General features: G+C 53.8%; 1 protein-coding gene and 1 long non-coding RNA gene across 16 annotated transcripts in view; one reads left to right on the forward strand and one right to left on the reverse strand.

Annotated features, from left to right (window-relative positions):
- Nucleotides 1–12,501, reverse strand: part of TNS1 (tensin 1) — a 222,287-nt gene that overhangs the window by 207,716 nt on the left and 2,070 nt on the right. The gene's annotated exons all lie outside the window — the stretch shown is intronic.
- LOC141568247 (uncharacterized) lies at nt 6,537–10,742 on the forward strand. The gene is made up of 2 exons (XR_012491337.1): nt 6,537–7,090; nt 9,336–10,742. It is a non-coding gene; the product is annotated as an uncharacterized LOC141568247 (long non-coding RNA).

Below are 12,501 nucleotides of genomic sequence, written 5' to 3' on the forward strand. Positions count from 1 at the left end.
TTTCTGGGCCCCCAGAGCTCCTCATATCTCTGCACCTCATGCCCCAAATTTCCTCCTCTGCAAGGGGGTCCCTTAGCCCCGCAGAAGGGGAACCCTGCCTCCCATAGAGAGCTTTCTGTTGATGAAAAGAGGAAAGGAGGCAGCAAAAGGGAGTTCAATGCATAATCATGGGGGCCGGTCAGGCGCCCTCTGCCTGGGTCACACAGGGTCCCTTCCAGCCTTAAAATTCTTCCAGGACGGAAAGGCTACAGCCTCCCAGATTATCCTGTTCTCTGGCTTCACAGCCCTGGCTGGCTGGTAAATGCTTCCTAATGTCTGACCTGTTGCTATTTTCAAGCTAGCTTCACACCTCACTGTCCCATCAATGTCACCAAGGCCATACCTAAGACAGCTGATCTAGGAGGAAGAGAGAGGAGTGGCCCTTGCATCTGGGCCCCAGAAATGGCTGCATCTTCCAGCTCTCCTCAGCAGCTGTAGTTTTCCTGCCTGTCAACCTTGCTCTTCTGCCGATGACGGAGGCCCAGGCCCAGAGAAGTGGATACTTCCGCTGACACCGGCCAACTGAACACACACGTTTACTTTTGCTCCTTCTTGAAACCCCTCTAAAACAACAGTAAAGGTTTTTTGTTTTTTTAAAGTGATAATCATCACAGCAGAACCACTGCAATGGTCGAACACTAAAATCCTTCTGGTCCAGTGGGTAAATAGCTATTGCACGCCCACCCTCCCAAAACTCTAGCCCCTCTCCTGGATCTCAAAGGGCTAATTCCTGGCCCAGAAGAGGCCTCAGGCCCCGCTCCAGCCTCCCAGTGCAGTCCCTAGGATCTCTTGTTAAATATTTTGATTATAACCCCTGACAACAGTATCAAAATTCTGGGAGCTGGAGAGCAGATAGCTGAGTGGGAACCGTGAGCCCAAGAAAGCTGAACCCTGAGCTGGCTGCAGGAAAAACCAAGAAGCCGCCAGTTTCTTCAGCACAGAACTCCCAAAGGCTCAAGATTGGTGGTGTCAGATACCTTTGGGGGTGGGGGATGAATGTGAACCTAAACCAGGAAGATGGATAGAGCAATAAAGAAGTGGTTAGATTTCTAGATTCTGACCCCAGCAGAAGACGAGCAGGTTTATTCCAGGAAAGGATAAAACAGCAGGCCCTGGCCTGGGGGCCACTGGGCACAGTTGAGGTTGAGCGTATTACTAGGGAAGAGGGGTTTAAGTGAGTGTTTACTGAGTATGAGGCAGCCAGGCTTGTCCCTCCCCCCGGGCAGTGGAGTAGAAACTTCTCTGGGATCTGACAAGCCCAAGAGGAGAGAGACCCAAAGACACTGACAGCAGAGTCCCCAATGCGGCAGCCTAGCCAGAATCCCTAGCGCCAGGCCCTCCATGGGTCCATTCCTAACATCTGAGCAAACAAAACTCCCTTTCGTGTCCACTTGAAATATAAGCCGAAAACCAAGCCTGCCAGGCATCTGAAGAAAGCCTAGCAGGGAAGCCATAGAGATGAAAAGCAACCTGGAAAAAGCAGGTAGGATGAAGGGAGAAAACTTCAAGATAAACAGGTATTAATATTTTCCGAGAGCGATCAGAGAAGAAAGTACACTCATGAAACAAGAACGTGAGGTAATTAAAAAGGAGCGAGAGAAGATTCAGCAAACACACACACAAAAAGCTCTTGGGAACTGTAAAGCATGGAGGCCAGCCTGACACCCGAGCTAAGCGCCCAGCCCACACGTGCCTCTTCACCCACTCTGCACACTCTGGCAGAAGACCAGGCTCTCTTCTCGTCACCTTAGCTCCCCAGAATCCATGCTGGGAGCAACATGGAGACCAGAGAGGAAATGGAGACCCAGGCACAGGGACGAATCCAATGGGCCAGGAAGAGACAGATGGTCCAGGGCTTGGGGCTGAAAAGGGACAGAGGGTGCCAGCTTAGTGAGCTTATGGACGGTCCCCCTGGAGTCCTGTCAACAACTGGCCCAGCAGAGAGGTGCCTAGCAGTAGCCCCAGAAACCAAAAGCCCCATCTTATAGGTAGGAAAGCTGATGCTCAAAGAGGTTGAGTCTAAAGCGAAAGAGGCACAGAGCTGGCAAAGAGAACTCCTGTGTTAACCCAACCTGCGTGCAGCAAAACCAGCTAAAACTGAAATGTCTGTGCCTCCAGTCTGAGAGGCTGGACTTGGGTTCAGTTCAAGACCATTGACACTTACCAACTAGGAATCCTGGGTTGATCCTAGCTAGATCCTCAGCTCACCTCTCTCTCTGCCCACGTGTCAGCCACCAGCACCAGTAAGTCCCTCCCAGGTGTCTCTGGGGTGCATGGCACTCCAACCAGACTTCTGGCTATGTCTGGGTGATGGGGAGGCCCCAGCGCCCAAGCAGAGTATGTCCCCCAAGCAGACCATAAGGGACCTCTGAGTTGGACCCTGCCTCTGCCCCAGTCTGCCCTGAAAGCACAGCAAGCATGGATCTATTTTTAGCCAGGCCCCAGCAGGCAGCCAGCCACCCAGTGTTATTCTAGACTGTGGGGTCATCAGACTTGCCAGGGTAAAGGGGAGCCATGGCTGAGGCTTAGGAAATAGCACCCCTGGGATACAACCCTCAAATAGCATCCTCATTGAGGGTTGGGCAGGAAAAGCAGGGCCCAGGGCAGGCAGTCAGGGCCCCAGAGGACTGAGGTCGGGGCAGAAGCCAAGAAAAGTCTAGAATACTAGCATGGCAGTGGGTGATGGGGCCTCCCTGGAACTGACATCAAGGGACAGGGAGGGGTGCCTCCCTGGTCTCCCATCAGTGAAAGCGGCAGTGCCAAGGAAGGCAGATGCCAGGGTAAGGATGAGGGATAGACACGGAGAGAGAGAAACAAAGACAGAATGATGGAAAGAATCAGAGAGAGAGAGAGGTGGTGAGGGGTGACAGCACCCACTCCTGGGGCCAGAAAGTCAATGACTTAGCCCCCTCCGCCATGCACTCAAAGGCACCCAGTCTCCTTTTTCTCACCAGGGCCTCTCAGCCTTGGTGTAACAGCCCCAAGATTGCTCTGCATCCCTGAATCCCTTCCAGATTCCTCCCTGCCCCCAAGTTACGTAGAAATGACACCAAGCTGGGACATGGACGCTCGCACACACACACACATATATACACATGCACACACACGGCCTCCTGGGAAGAGAAGTGACAATGGCGAGGGGCGCGGGGTGTCCCTTTGTCCTCTGCCCAGCCTTGGGAGCTCAAACCCACACAAAGAGCTTCACAGAGGGCTTCTGGCTCCCAGAGGGGGAGGTAAATGGGGGGAGGAGAGAAGGGGGAGAAGGGAGACCTCAGAGCAGGAATGCCCAGTTAGTGGGTCTGGGAAGCAAAATGGGGGCTGTTCTCACAGGCACAGAGGCTGCCAAAGACCTTAGAGGGAAGGGGAAGCAGGGGATGGGGGATGGGACTCAGGACTCAGGGGATAGGGAGAAAGGCAGGGCCAGAAGTGGCTTCCAGGAGGCAGTCAGAAATGCCAACTTGCTGAAGGCAATTTAGAGAGAGGTAGCTGGGTTTCCAGTGCCTGGCCCGAGCAAGGGGGCAGCAGGCCTAACCCCACGCGATCCCTAAAGAGGGTGGCTGCCACAGACCCCCCTACCCATTCCCCACACTGCCTCAGGTCTGACTTGGAGAAGAGTGGGTACCATCAGGGCTGAGGTCCAGGCCAGGATTGAGGAGGGGGTGGTCCCAGGAGAACTGACTGTCCAAGCAAGGCAATGATTTCCTATTCCCAAGGGACCATTGAGAACAAGAGGAACCCCTCTCTTTGAGGTATTGTTGGGAAGGGGGTATTGTCTTGCTCAGTGGAAGGAGAACAGGTAAGAGGCCAAGAGTAGTAAGCCAGGAATCCTAAGAGCTTGTTCACGTCCCACTCTGCACTAACAGTGGTGAGACTGTGGACAAGTCATCTCCCTGGGCCCCAACCTTCCCATCTGCAAAATAGGGTGACAACGGCTGCTCCCATTACATCATATCAGGGCTGTTGTGAGCATCCTGTGAGGCCCTTTTTAAGGGCACTATTGTCATTACTGCTAAGTGACCTCCCAGAGACCCCAAGCTCAGGGTTCTCTCCCATTCCTGCCCTCGCTTTCTGAGAGGGGCTCAGAGTTGAAGCCCTTGGCCAAGTCCTAAGTAAAGGGGTCAAACAGATGGCCTCAATGTCCCCTTCCTGGTGGAGAAGGACACTGATGCTTATTGGAAGCCTACTACGTGCCTTACATATGTTAGCCCACTTAATCCCCTCGCTAACTCTGCAAGGTAGGTGTTATCATTCCCACTTTTCAGATGAGTAAAATGAGGTTTGCAAAGTTAGTCAGTGCCAGAGCTGAGATCTGAGGCCAGACCCACCCAACCCCTGGGTCCACGCTTTTCCACCACAAATCTTCCCTCATTTTGTTGCCATGATGCTATAAGTTCATCTGTCCCCACCCCTCACCCCAATCCCTGAACCCCAGAGCAGGGCTCTCAGAATGGCCACCTTCCCCCACACTCATCTCCAGATGACCTCAGGATTCAGGGCTCCAGACTGCAAAGGGTGACAAAAGAGGGAAAAGAGATGCTAAGAAAATAGAGTGGACAGCTCAAACCGCACTGCCTGCCCACTGCCTCCCAGAGCTTGGCAGAGACTGTGAAGCTGGCTCTTCCTAACAGCCTGGGAGGTGGGCTCTATTCTCCCCATTTTACAGGTGAGGAAGCTGAGGCTCAGAGACACTATGTAGTTTGCCCAGGGCACCGAGCTAGGAAGCAGAGCAAGGACTCATCCAGTTGCGTATCCCCAAGTCACGGCTCCCTCCACTGCCAGTCTTCCTCTCTAAGCCGAAGCCTGGGGAGGAGCGGTGTTGAGTCACATAGGGAGCCCAGAGGTCTCGCAGCAGAATGTGGGAGACCGACAGAGAACCCCCCCCCCCCACACACACACACACACACAACACTACCTCCAACACACACCCCCTGCTGCTTTGCAGCAATTCCATTAAGAAACAAGGGAATAAATTAGCCCTGCTTAGCATATTGAGTGGCTGGAGTTCAAGAGGCCATGTGGATGGCTCTAACAACTCAATGCAGTCTGCCTGCCCTGCAGTGGCAGGGAGCTCATTGGGTCAATGGAGGGGGGACAGTCTGGCCAGGCTGGGCCCGGTCTGACCTCCCACAGATAGCCTCAGCTCGGTGCCCAGAAACACTCGCTTCTGCTCCAACTTCATTAGCCTAATGGTGTCGCATGCAGCTTGGCATCCGCTCTCTGCACCTCTGCCCCACACTCCAGCCAACCCCAGAGAACACCCAAGGTTAGTGTCAGGGGTAGCGTCAGGCTGCCCTTCCTCCCCCAGGATGAACTTTGAGGTGAATACTAATAGGTGTGGGGTGGGAAGCAGAGACCAGCACAAGGAAGTTTCCTGAATGCCTCTTCCCCAGATCCTCACTGGCCCAGTGCACCTGTGCCTCAGTTTCCCTCTCATTGCTGAGGCACCCCAAGCAGGAAGGAAAGATGGGGAGGGGAACAGAGAGCAGTGTCAGAAGCCAGGTGGAGTCAGCCCTCTGCGCCAAGCAGGACCACACCGTTATGACGACTAGGGCAGAGGATATGAATTCAACAGCCAGGAAGTAGCCTGAAGCCAGGCCCTGAGGGAGGAGGCCTGGCAGCCAGGCCAAGCAGGCCCAGGCCTGAAAGGGAGCATGACAGCCTGGGGCCCAGGCTGCTGTCTCCTGCCAGACCCTTGAATCACCCCCTCTGCCCCTCAACCCACCTCAGACCCCCAGGATGGAAAGCCCTGTCTTCGGTGTCCCAGGACCCTGTGGCAGCCAGGAGAATGTCCCTCTAAGACCTTCTGTTGCGGGGAGCAGGACTGACCGAGGCCCCACCTGTGCACTTTCCAATTCATTACTGTGCTTGCTGGGGCCATGCCTCCCAGAGCTGCTCCCCGCCTTTGGCAAAGGCAGACCCGGTCCTGGGAGACATTAGACTTGTCGGTCAACTTTGGTTCATGGATTCCCTTTGCCCAACTCTCCTTAGAGTGCACGGAGGTCTAGAACCCTTCTGTCCAATGCTCGCTCCCTCTGTCTCCTTCAGTCAGGGTCAGGTTTACATCGTTGTCTGAAGCCTCTCCCAGCCTTGCCCAGCTCCTTCCTTCCACTCAGGCATTCTCCCTAATAAAATCTTTACACATTTAATCCTATCTTGTTCCTCCGAGGACTCAGTCTAATACAATCACTCAATAACCATAACAATGGCAACAAGCGACCCTTTATTCAATGCTATCCATATGCCCCACACTGTTCTACAGGTTTTTAAGGGCAGCAGGTTTTTAAGACACAGAGACGATATGAAATATGTTCAGCAAAGCACAGCCCTGAGGTGGCAAAGCCTGAATTGAACTTAGTTTAACTCCGAAGGTCACTGGTATAACCACTAGTCCATCTTGCTTCCTCTATAAGAGAGATGCCATCCATCCCTGCCTCCTGCCTTTTGGGGGAAGAAAGAGGGTGGAAAGGGGACTTGAAACTCCTGAGGAATGGGCAAGACAGACTCACAGGAAGAAACAGAGATAGAGCATAGAGAGATTTAAAGAGAGAAAGAAGGCGGAAATGAGACATAGGAAACCAGGAGGAGAGCCAGCTCTGGCCCCCAAAGAATCCTGATCCTACAAGCAGGAGCGCCTCCCCTCCCCAGGGCAGGGAAGGGCTGAGCTATTGGACCAAAGGACGCAGAAGGGGAAGGAGAATGTGGCCCTTGAGCACTTTCCAACTCCACCCACGTCTTGCTGTCCTTGGCCAACCACCCCAAATTCGCCCCCCTCGGGCATGTGACGAGGGTGTGCCAGAGGTGCCAGCCAAGGAACTCCGTAGTCAGCCTCCTCGCAGCACCATGTCCCAGGAATCTCGCTCCCTACCCACCCCCTCCATTCCCCAACCTCCAACCCTTCCAGGGCAAGGCCAACAGATCTAGCCCGGGTCTCAGGGTCCCAACAAAGCCAGGCCTGTCCCCTGCCCAGCCTCCGTGGGAGTGACGTCTGGGCCAGGCAGCAGGTGAAACTGAGCCAAAGGGACATGGCAGAGAGCCAGCCGCACCTCCCCAGGTGAGTTCTCCGCTTAACTCCTAGCCTGCCAGGCCTGAGTTCCTGGGGCTGCTGTTTAGGGGATGAAGGGGTTGATGGCAGCGCAGTCAGGAACAAGGGAGCTCCCCGGGGGTCCCCTACACACAGGCACACGCACATCCCCATTTGGTCCAGTCATGTGAAGAAAACTTATCAGCTGGCTCCAGTCACCCCACACCCACCCGTCATCCATTCTCTACCCTGTGCCAAGGATAGTTTAAAATACAGACTCCCCCTGCTGATTGAGCCTTCCAGGAGCTCTCTATGGCCTGCTTAAGTCTAAAGTCCAAACTCTTTAGCTTAGCATTCAAGCCCCTTCCCATGGTGACTCACCTCTTTCCCAGCTTCTGATCCAGCCTCTTCCCTCCCACCCTATACTCCAGCTCCCTGAGGAGCACCACACACTTTCACACCCCTGGGCCTGACTAAAATGGCCTTGCCTCCCCCTCAGGGTCAGTGAACTCCTACTCACCTGCAGGACACAATTCAAAATGTCACTTCCTCCAGGAAAGCTTTCCAGATTGCCCCAGGCAGAACAGGCCACTCCTTGCTCTAGAATCAGGTGACAGCTTGTACAGGCCTTCCTGCACATTGTCTCGGGATGGTGTGTTTGGATGTCACAACAGAGGGTGAGAACTTACTCGGAAAAACCAAGTGTGTGTGCATGGCACTTGGCAGCGGGTGGGTGAGAGAGAGGGAAGGATGAAGAGTGGGTCAGTAAAAGAGAAGATGGTGGGTAGATGGAGGAACGGATGGGTGGAAAGGCAGATGGAATGAGAGGTGAGCAGACCAATGAGAATTGAGAAGCTTCCACTGGGTGCAGAACCACCACGTTACACGGGACATTTGGGTCCCTTTGCCAGAGGCTCTGAGGACTGGGTCTAACGCCCACCTGACCACTCTTGACAACTGTGGTTTCAGCCGTGGCAGGAGGAAGGGGGCAAAATGGGGTTGGATGGGGACACCCAGAAGTTCCTGAAAAGGCAGGAAGGTCAAGAAGAGCGGAGCAGAGGCGAAAGCTGGCGCTGAGGCCAGAAGACAACCCCGGCTGGCCTCCTTGTGACTGCCGCCCATGGCCAGCCCCAGCTGGCCACCAGGGTCTTATCTCCCTTCCCACTCTCTTCAAGCCTCGAAAAGACCTTCTGTCAGTGGGCCTCCTCCGACTTGGCAGACATTCTTATTTGACCTCCAACCATGCCTGAGCTTGACCCAGGTGGTCTCCTCCTAGCTCCCATCCCCACATCCTTGCCTCCCCACAACTCGTTGCCCAGAGAAGCTCGAGCCCAGGTGGAGTCCCAAGGTCAAGAAATCCTCCTCCTCTTATGCCGGGCCTCCACCTGGGTTCCCTCTCCTTCTCTGGGGTCTACCTGCCCCATTCTCACCATTCATCCAACATCCATTGGCAACCCTGATTGAGCATCTATATGCTGCATGCCCTTTACTAAGTTCCTGGGATACTAAGTTCACTAAAACTTGGCTCTGGCCTGAAAACACTGGATGACAGACTTTCTGCAGAGAAAGACTTGTGAACAGATATCACCAGAAACACCCCAATACTCTCTTTTCCTTCGCCGGAAAGGAAGCCTAAAGCTGAGGTCCTTCCATTTCTCGCTGGGGTGGGTTGGAGACCCAGTTTCATGCTCTGGACTCTATGGCTACTCAGGCGGGGAGAGGAAGGGGCTGGCCAGAAGCAGCAGGGCAGGGGTTTCTTAGGGGAAGGGAGTCAGCTCAGGCATCAGAGCTGGGACAATCAGCAAGGGGACCTCAAACCTCAGCATCACCTGGGTCCCCTTTGCTCCCCACCGCTCACCTTCTCTGCAAATGGCAGCCTCTGCTTCCCATTCACAGGACACTGCCCCTCCAGGGGCTGCCTTAGCTTGCCTGCCCTTGGCACCATGTTCTGTCCTAGCGCCAGGGGCCTTTGGCGAATTCATACATCAAACACAGGGAGGCAGTGGCTGGCTTCCTGCTCTTTGGGAAAGAGGGTAGGACCAGAGGGCGTGGCTCGATCCGCAGCCTGACACCCTCCTGACCCCAGAGAGTGGGTAAGGCTGAGAGAGGTGGGCAGCTGACCCCACCCACCCCTACTCCAACTCAGCCTCTATAACTTCTTCCTCCTTCCCCTCCTACACTTGAGCCCCGAATGGGGGGTGGGGGTGGGCAAAATGTGGAGAGTCACTACAAAAGGACATATTAGGGTATTAAAGATTCTTCTCCCTTTCCCCAGGATGTTTCTTGTCCCCCTTACCAAGATGACTGTATAGAATGATTCCTGATTCTTGAGATGCTTGGGCCTTCCAATGACACCCATCAAAATGGGGGATGAATCTACCCAACAGAAATTAGAACACAGGACCACCAAAGACATGCACGAAAATGTTCAGAGCAGCGCTATTTGCAATAGCCCCAAACTGGAAAGCACCCCAACGCCTGCCAGTGGCAGAATTGATAAATAAATTGTGTATCTTCACATGGTGGACCACTATCCAGCCATGAGAGGGAACGATTTACAACCGCACATGAGGAGATGAATGCAATTCACAACCACAATGTTGAGCAAAAGAAGTCAGGCACAAAATAACACACGTGACGTGATCCATTTATAAGACGTTCTACACTACAGGCAAATCTATGCTGGCAGAAGTTGGGATAGGGATAACCCTGACTGTAAGGGGACAGGAAGGAAGACTTCTGGGTGCAGGCAAGGTTCGATTTCTTGACTGAGTGCTGGGTACAAGGGTATGTCCAGTTTGTGCGCTTTTCTGTATTTATGAAATACTTCACTAAACCCAGATGGAGAGATGCGTGATGAAGCCTTATCAGCTACCACCTTTGTAAGGTGTCGGGAGTCGCTTTTGCCTCTCCCTCCAACTCCTCTCACACCCCCTCCCAGTCCTACCCCTTCTCCCCCTGAATAAGTCTTGGCTTCACCCCCCACGGAGCCCTCCCTATGGCCCACCACCTCTCTCACCCAAACCACCAGCATCACCTCCCCCAGGTCTCCTTGCTTTTCCTCTCACCCTCCCAGTCCATACACTGATCGCATGGCTGTCAGGGCTCATGGGGAGGAGGAGCAGCCAGAGAAAGCCTTTATAAAGCTCCCCACTCTTCTCCATCTCAGGACCTTCAAGTGTGCTTTTCCCACCACCTACAATGCTTGTCCTTGCACTTTGGAGCTTTGCTTGAAAGCCACTTCCTCTACCTCCCAATCTAAATCCGATCCCTCTGGTATTTCCCCTGACACCCTTCACTTCGCCTCCATAGCTCTGTTTCCAATAATGCCTGTATTTGTGCAATCACTCGTTTGCACTCTGTTCTGTCTCTCCCACTGGATTGCCACCTCCTCTGCAGGCAAGAACAGGGGGTGTCTGCTTTCCTGCTCCATCCCCAGCTCCTAACTCAGTGCCTGGCTTAAGGCAGGTGCTCAAAAAAGCTTGTTAACTGAGAGACTACATCTGAATTGTTCCCACCACAAAAAAGAAATGATAATGTGACATAACAAAAGTGTTAGCTAACACTACGGTAGTAATCATACTTCAATATATAAATGTACCCAATCAACATCTTGTACACCTTAAACTTATACGACGTTATGTGTCCATTATGTCTCTGTAAAAATAAAATTTTAAAAATATGTAAACTTACAATGAAATAAATTCTATTCAAAACTGAGATAATAAATGAAAACTGAAAACTCAAAAAAAAAAATCTTGTTGAATAAATAAATGGCCAGGCCCATCTGTCTTACAGGCAGCCTTTGCGGAAGAGAAAACTGGCCACTGGGAACAAAACTCCCACTTGTCTGGGGTCAGGACACCTGGGCTGTGGGCCTGGCTCTGCCACCCACTTCTTACGTGGCCTTAGGCAGTCATTTCCCTCCTTTGGACCTCAGTGTGCTCAACTGTGACATGCAGGGGTTTTAGGGATCAGGACCATGGGTGGGCTTGAGGGGTTATATGACGTGTGTGTTTATACAGTGGCTGCGTGTGTGTGTGCGTGTGCGTGTGCGGGCAGCCATAGCTTTCATCAGATCCTCAGAGGGATCCGTGACCTCACAAGGTTCAGAACCAGTAAGATCCTTTTCAGCTCTGGGAGGGTCTATGATTATATATAACTAGACTGAGAGAAAGAGGAAGTGATCCAACCATAGCAGAGGGCAATCGATTGAACCCCAGAACTCCCATGACAGATGTGGGACCCCACAACAGGCTGCAGGACCTGGCCTCTGCAGGACAGGGCTCTGGGCTATTGGGCAGAGGCCAGATGAATTGACTGAGGGACTGGCTTTCAGAAAGAGGAGGCAGAAGCAGCCTGGAGTCTCCACCCCTCTGCTCCCTCCACCATCTGACAAGCACCCACTCGTCTTGGGATACAGCAGAGAGTGAGGAGGCGAGCCTGGCACCTGGCGATGCCCTCCAGGCCCCTTGGCGCACAGGTCAGAGAAGGTTTGGCGGGAATGCTCAGGAGGGGTGCCAAGCCCCACCTTCCCTTCTCCCAAGTCTGGCAGGCTGGCATGTGGGGCCAAAGGAGGCTCAGTGTGTACAGCAATCATGAGACCCTGAGGATACCACCTGAGGGGTGCCAGGCCACAACTCCAGGCCCCAATGATCCAGAGCTGGGGTTCAGAGGCCTGGAAGCCAAGGTGGGCATCCCTTCTCAGAGAAAAGAGGAGGAGCGGGCCACAAATTCTGGCCAGGGGAGGAGAGTGGTGTGGGAAATGGAGCCTGAGGTGAGAAAGCAGGCCAGCAGAGAGAGGATGTCAGTGTGGTCTGTGCAGAGGACAGTCTGCTTAGAGGGACAAGTGGGGGCAGCATGCATGGGGGAAGAGGGCAGTATGGCCAGGTGGGGAGGGGGCTGCCCAGAGGGAGAGCAGGAGAGAGGTTAGGGGTGGGGACAGGTGACATGAGCACAGCCTGTGACCCAAGGAGAGGAGCTTGGCCTGCAGAATAGGGATGGGGGTAGGGGGAGGAGGGGAACAGTCTGTGGCAGGAGTGGTGGCATGTCCATGGCAGGGCTGACAGTGGGCGTGCCCTGGCTGGGAGCCCAGATACCAGAGTAGCTTCTAAGCCCTGACTCCTGAGGGGGGCTGACAGCCCAAGAGATGTTTATCCACCACAAGAACTTGGTAAAATGCCTCCGCTAGCGAGGTGATAGACAGCCTGGTTACTCTTTCCTGGGTCACTAAAGTCTCCTGAGACTTGCAAGATGAACAGGGAGTCTGGCGAAGGAGAGAGCAGCCAACAGCACCCCCGCTGGAGCCAGAGCCAGCGCACAGTGGGCACAGGCTGGGGCTGGCACTGAGTGTCGTCCTGCAGAAAAAGCAGGGAGTGAGTCATGGGTGAGTGCCAGGCTCTCTCCAGAGGCCGCTTAGAAACCAGCTCATCCGAATGCAG

This window comes from Rhinolophus sinicus, linkage group LG01 (assembly GCF_036562045.2).
Source record: "Rhinolophus sinicus isolate RSC01 linkage group LG01, ASM3656204v1, whole genome shotgun sequence".
NCBI classification, from domain to species: Eukaryota; Metazoa; Chordata; class Mammalia; order Chiroptera; family Rhinolophidae; genus Rhinolophus; species Rhinolophus sinicus.